Genomic DNA, 6,897 nt, shown 5'->3' with positions numbered 1-6,897 from the left:
TATTATTATTATTATTTCAAGTTTCAACACTGGAACAGAAAACAAATGCAGTCTGCAAGGTATAGGTGAATGCCCCTAGCCAGCACAGATTATCAGTGCCACTCAGCTGAGTGGTTTGGACCAGGTGGTTGCTCTGAATTTATTGTCTGAGTGGATGACTACCTCCTGGAATGAAACTGGCTTGAACAGTGTGGGCCACAACAGTAAAAAACACTCTTCTGATGTCCTCCAACATCACTACTGTTCACAATGGTTACAGACAGAAAATCTGAATGAGTATATATCGTTCACAATTTCTGCCCAGAATACAAACTATTCAAGGCATGTGAAATGCAAAGAGAAAGTGGTACTGTATGTGTTTTTTAACAGTATATCTGCTAGACCTGTTATACATAAAATATTGAGTTGAACACTGAAAAGAAACACAAAACTATGCTGTGATACGGAGAATAAAGCAGTGGTGATACAGATTAAAATAGGCTTGAAGAGTCAGGAGTACCTTAGCAATTAAAAATGGATGCACATTACTTAAAATGCTTATGCAGATCTGATACATTTAAATTATCTTGGAGTAACGATTTAACGATTTAAGTGTGGCCCCCTTGAAACATAACAAAAACATTTTATAGCTTGTAACCTCCTTGTTAGAATTGCAGGAAATGCTGAGTGAAGAACTCATTTTCTATGTAGGGAATAATGGATAGGACTGCAGACTATAATGTTGTAGGTTCGACACCCAGGGAAGAAACTGATGTTGTATATTTGAGAATATTACTTCACTCAGAATGTTGCAGTAAATGCCCGGCTGTATAACTTGTTGTCATTAGAAATGAGTATTCTCATATAACATACCTTGTAAAATAAAGCAATGAAAATGACTAAGAAAAAAGAATAAGATAAACATTTTCAATGTGGTGCAGATTTGTTTCAGAAGACAATTTTAATACGCAAAGAAAAAGGCAGCTACATTGTTTTAGATTCAAAGACATTGAAACTGAATGAGCTGATGGCATTAATTCCTGCCATATAGACAAAAATAGTGTCCTAGTAACTAAACAAGATAAACTTTGAAAACGTTTTGAAGACTGAGTTACTGACATTTGCAACAATAGTTAAAAAGTCATACGCAACTGAAATAAAAAGACCTACAGTTATACAGTAGCAGACCCCGAAAGCAATAAACTCAAACCATAAATTAGTCTTTTCAACTTGTTCATTTTATACTGAGGTATTATTGATGTTCAGTTTCCATCCAAACCTCTTTACATATATATATAAATATATATATAGGTTTATTCCATGCTGTAAAGAGAAGAAAATAAACACAACATTTCAACTGTGGTGCCTTCTTCGTACACTTTCTTTATCACCTCTCACAGGTACATCTCACCTTTAAGCCTGTTTCAATCTGTATCATTTACTGACATAACTGACATAATCCAGTGGACGTATCTGCTCTTCCAGGCAAAAATAATTTTAGACTTAATTTACTTTTTTTTGTTGCTTATTATTCAGAATGCTCTTCATTGTTCTGCCACAGATAGCTATTACCTTTTATCAAGAGTGCCATGTCCATGCTCAATTCCTGAGAGACAGTAGTATCTTCTCGCAATCAATCTCTGTCATTAAATTGCTCTGATTTATTTGGATAACAGCAGGACACAGTTTAGAGCTTCTATCCAGGTGCCAAAAACATTTTTCAGCTTGAATCAAAAGCAATTTTTAATCATCATCCTTAAAACACAGTGGAAAAAAGTGGATGAAAATGTCCAATGAAAAGGCAAATATGATCAGAAATAGAAGCCAGAAGACACTCTAAAGAAAGCGGTTTGGCACCTCTGGAACAGACTTGTTCTTTGTGAACCACATTTTCTTGTTTATTCAAGTCTTCACTTACTTAAATCAGCTGATCAAATTTAACTTTTCTTTTTTGGATAGACTTCATGGTATGTGTTAAGAGTTGAAATGATTTTTGTATAACAATTGGGTAAATGGATGGACAGACAGAACAGATGATGATAGTCATCTTTTAATAAATTATAAGATTGTATTAAAACATTTTATTCTACTAGTTTTAGATAAATTGCATTACTCTTCAATTGATCTAAGGATTAAATGAACATTGCACATTTTCAAAGTACCAGAGATGGTTTCTAAATTGATGATACACTTCTGCAATTCCAATGCAAAGTACAGCACAACAATTAATCAGATTCAAGAAAAATCAGAGCATTGTGATTATAATACCCATAAAAGAAAAAAACCAAAGTTACCATACTAATTACAGAGAGGTGTGGTTTCATTGCTGTTTACAGAATGAGGCAGCTATAATCATAGAAAGAGGAGATGCAGAAATATGGATCATTGCCATTCAATAATTGATTAATAGACTTTGGTATACATATTTCCAGGTGAGATCCTGAAATAGTCAGTAATATAAGGCTCTGTACTATACTACATATTAAGCACAAATGCTGTAATTTGCATATAGCAGTTCATAGCATGATGAACCCTTTTGTACATCAGACCTGTAGACCCATTGCAAAAGGTTCACTACAGGATGCCAGTGTCTTGGATGAGAACACACAAATTCTTTGTTTTTTCAACTTTTGCTCAAATAAGGGACAACTGTTTAATTTCTAGTGAGTGGCAGTTGAAGGGCTTGTCATGGAAATATAACTATCAAGGAGGCCACAAGAGAGAGTTCTCACCTGAGTAAGGTCTTTATTTCAATATTGCAATATTGGGAGCCCTGCTGCCACTTCGCAAAGTGCAATCAGAGACTCAATATGTTACAAGCAGTACAGGGTTTTTATAAGACGTTGCGCTGTAAAAAAGCTCAGTGCTTTGTCCCTTCAAAAACTTCCCCTTTCCCTAAGACAAAACAGATTACATCATAAAGCGAGAGAAGAAGCACCACTAGATTTGTTATTCTCAGTTACTTTCGGCTAATTCTAACGACCCAGACAGCATATATTGTTTTGGTACATTGTCTTCTAAAGGAACCTAAACAGTGTACTTTGTTGATGCACTGTTTTCTAAAATTCTGCACGTACTGTAGCACAGCAATTACATCCTTGAAATATATTTTCTAAAAGCACCAATATATTTTTTGCAAAGCTCTCTACATTTTAAGAATCAATTTACTTATTAGATTTCCATTTCAGGCTGAAGGCATGTTTGTGAGGAAATGTGACAATTTGCCAGTTTTGTTTTAAAGTCTAGTACGTTCCATTTGTTAGAAGGCGTAGGAGTATGAAACTCTTTCTTTTGAAGTCTTTGTAAAACTCACAGTAATTATTTATCTTTAATGAACAAATATTATGTTGGCAGTGTTGTTTTGTTTGTACAATATATAATACTGATTTTGTTTTTCTGGCATATCCTAGGCTCCTTCTGAAAACAGTCTCTCACATACTGTACAGCATCAGTGCAGCAAATGTGTTGACACACCGCATTTCTTAGTTTCCTTTCCATTTTATTGTGTCAGCTTCATCAGTGTACCATAAAGCAATTCTGCAGTTTTATTAATGACTTTACTATGTCTCATAATATCTATATTGCTTCTCCATGATGAATTCATTCCTGAAACGGCCATGCCAAAGGCTGCATAATGTGAGGATGTGATGTCCCTTGTTGGAATATACCTACAGTAAGACACAATTATTGTCAGATTGTATTGGATAAGGAGCGGTGTGAGTGAAACACATGCACAAAAAACACACAATGAATCTGTTTAATTCATTTAATTATTATCGCAAAGGCCAAACCGCCACCAAAAAAACAACACCATGCTTGAATCAATGTAAATTTACTAAATTTGTTCTTCAGTGAATAATGTTAAAACTTTTAAAAATCAAACTTTAACTTTAAAATGTATTACTGCCAGGGATCTTTATTGTATACAATATGTAAGAGACAAACTCCTTCTGTCAGGAAAATGTGTTTAAGATGCACAATTACAACATTTTTGGCAGGGTGCTGGCTACAACAACTGCCCTCTAATGTACAACAATGCTCTCACACAATGGAGATGATGAACATTTGTGAAGGGAAGTGTTTATTTACTTTCAGATAATTCTTCAGCTCTCCATCTGGCTGTTCTGACTTCACTGGAACCCTTTGACCCTCCCTCTTTTACAGTATATGACCATTCTTTGCCCCCTGTTGTACTGGCAGGTGGGTGAGGGTAATTGTGGAACCTAGTCCTTACTTGACTCTGTCAGCTCCTTTATGCCATCTCAGTAGTAATCAGAGCTCAAAGCAGAAAGAATAATATACCCTAGACTGTTTTCTTGTCAGGATCTAGAAATGGTCGCTGTTAAGATAAGTGAGGGTAGGACTCACTATTGTTGGTATAAATTGCAAGGCCAACAGAAAGAAGAGCAGAGCAATATTACTGAACTATTGTGATCTTACAGTGGAAGCCTCATCTCTCCTCATCAGTGTGGACTCCACTGAAGGTGCTGTGTGTAAAATTACTGATGACTCTGAAAACAAAAATTTTGGAGGAGAATGAGGATTACCCTCAAACACCTGGAGCTGGTATAAGATTAGGAAAGAAATCAAATTGATTAAGAATCAGCCATTCCAAACTGGTACAAAAAGAAAATAAAAAATAATAAAATTAATGAAAAAAACATTTCTATGCTTTCCTTTTTTCCTGTCTTCTTTTTTCTACTTCTTTTTCTGCTACTGATTGTTCCTGTAATATTTCACACTTACAGGCTGGCAGCATATTATTTTCCTTCAGCAAGTCAGCTTTTCAGTAGGATGGCAGAATTGCACTTAGACTGGCAGGCATATCTAAAGTGTTTGCAGGCTTCTGCATTTTACATAAAGACTCATAATTCATGCAACCTGAATAACAAAAAAAAGATATTGCTAGCATAAAATTGGGAAGTTGCATCAATGCAAAGCTTCAGGATCATGATCTGCTTATATGAAAATGCAGGTACCTGTACTATACAGTAATACAAAAAACCTGCTATCCAGAAGAACTGACAAAAAGCAAACATCAAGGGCATTCTGAAGTGTATGATTTATCTTAGCCAATCCTGGAGTATTAAAAGACATGAGTACAATAATATCATAAAAGCAAAAGAAAATCAGAAAGTCACTTAGCGAAGGAGTTTTTTTTTTACTTTGTCCATATCTCATCTTTATGATAGAAGCTGTTCTTATTGTAGAGGGCAGTCTTTGTCACAGTATTTAGTCAAGGAAAAGATAAGAATAAAGCATCCTTGAAGCATTTTTGGTGTGATGCCATCCAGTAGTTTGTATATTTTGATTACTTATTTATTTCTGTATATGCAACTGCATAGTAACTGCAGAGTAGCTTCAGCCTAACTGCCTAACTGCCAGGGGTTCTTTCTGACTGCTTTCCCAGCAAACCTCAGAGAAAGATGTCTGAAACCAAAGAAATGCCTTCCAGACTCAGTCCTTTCTGCATATTCCTCACCAACCTCTCCACTAATAACTAATAAGATGAATAACAGATCATATTAATGGATCAAGCAACTGAAAGTATTAGGTACTGTGTAAGAAAGTGGTTCCAGATTACATACAATAAATAGCACCACGTGGGTAGTCTTGATTAAATCCAAACAAGAAAGGAAAAATCACTGTAATATACTGACTGTTATAGAAACTCACAATTTCCAATTTTGAATTGAGGGTTGCACATTTACCAAAAAATATTTAAATTTCCCACACTTCACAGGGAGATTACTCACAAAACAACTGATTTTCAATACCACTTTAAAATACATATTGTGGATAGGCCAAAATAAAATGTGGTGATACCAGGCCCACACCTGTACCTCATTAGCACTGGGCTTGCCGAAGACCTGTTCTGCAAGACACACGTTGTCAGCAATGCATTACCACCTAGAAGGTCCCCAGAACATACTGTAGTTCTGTTTTATTTACTGTTTATGTTCAGTCTCTGAAATACAGCAGTATCTGTACTCAGGTAATGGCATTTGCTCTGTGGCTCTCTTGTAAATCATTCTTCAGATGCAATACTATGTAATGTGCACAGGAGAATCAGAATTTAAAAAATGAAACTGAAAGGCTGCAATGTATCATTGATGCAACTTAGATACAAACAAAAGAAAAGCTGCTAGCAGAAGGAGACCATCATCAATTATTTTTAAACCCTCCAAAAACCTTGAGCTGCCAATCCTCAATTGACACAATTCATCACTGCATCCCTCCCTTAAGCATAGGAAGGATTAAGGCAACATACAGTACACCTGTTTTCTGAAATATGTACTGTCAGGCTTTGTCACACTGCACACCCACATATCAAATGGTTGATACAAGGCTGATTGAATTATTGGCAGAGTGAGGACATACACAACTTTAACTGATAATATTCCAAGATCACATCACCTATCACAACACAGGTGATCCTTCTCCTAGAGAACCAAATGCTAGCCTTACTGACATAAGCACCACACCTGCTGGTTCTTATAAAATGAATTACCGTAGGTCCGAACTGGTTAAGCCATGTGAGGGTCCTAGTATGATTTCCAGAGCACACCACCAGGTTAAACATTCAAAGCAATCATGCTTCGAAGGCAGGAGATCTTCCGCTTGGGAAAGATATGTAATCTTCTGGTTAAACTTCCACACTATCTGACCTTTCTAAATAATTTAACTTGTGAAGCGATTTCATCAGTAATTTCACCTTGCTATTGTTAAAACAGAATTCAAAAACAGAATTACTCAAAGATCCTAATAGTGCCTTTTAATATTATGACAATTTTGATTGTTATTAATACAGCTTAGTTTGGGTGAAGGAAACCAATCATGTTATTTAGCTATTTTTACTGTCATTGATCAGTGTCTTTTAAAACATGATAAACTATATAAAAAGTGTGGTTGTACTGT

Source organism: Lepisosteus platostomus, chromosome 4, assembly GCF_059453375.1.
Source record: "Lepisosteus platostomus isolate fLepPlt1 chromosome 4, fLepPlt1.hap1, whole genome shotgun sequence".
NCBI lineage: Eukaryota > Metazoa > Chordata > Actinopteri > Semionotiformes > Lepisosteidae > Lepisosteus > Lepisosteus platostomus.
Note: the sequence above shows the minus strand (reverse complement) of the source record.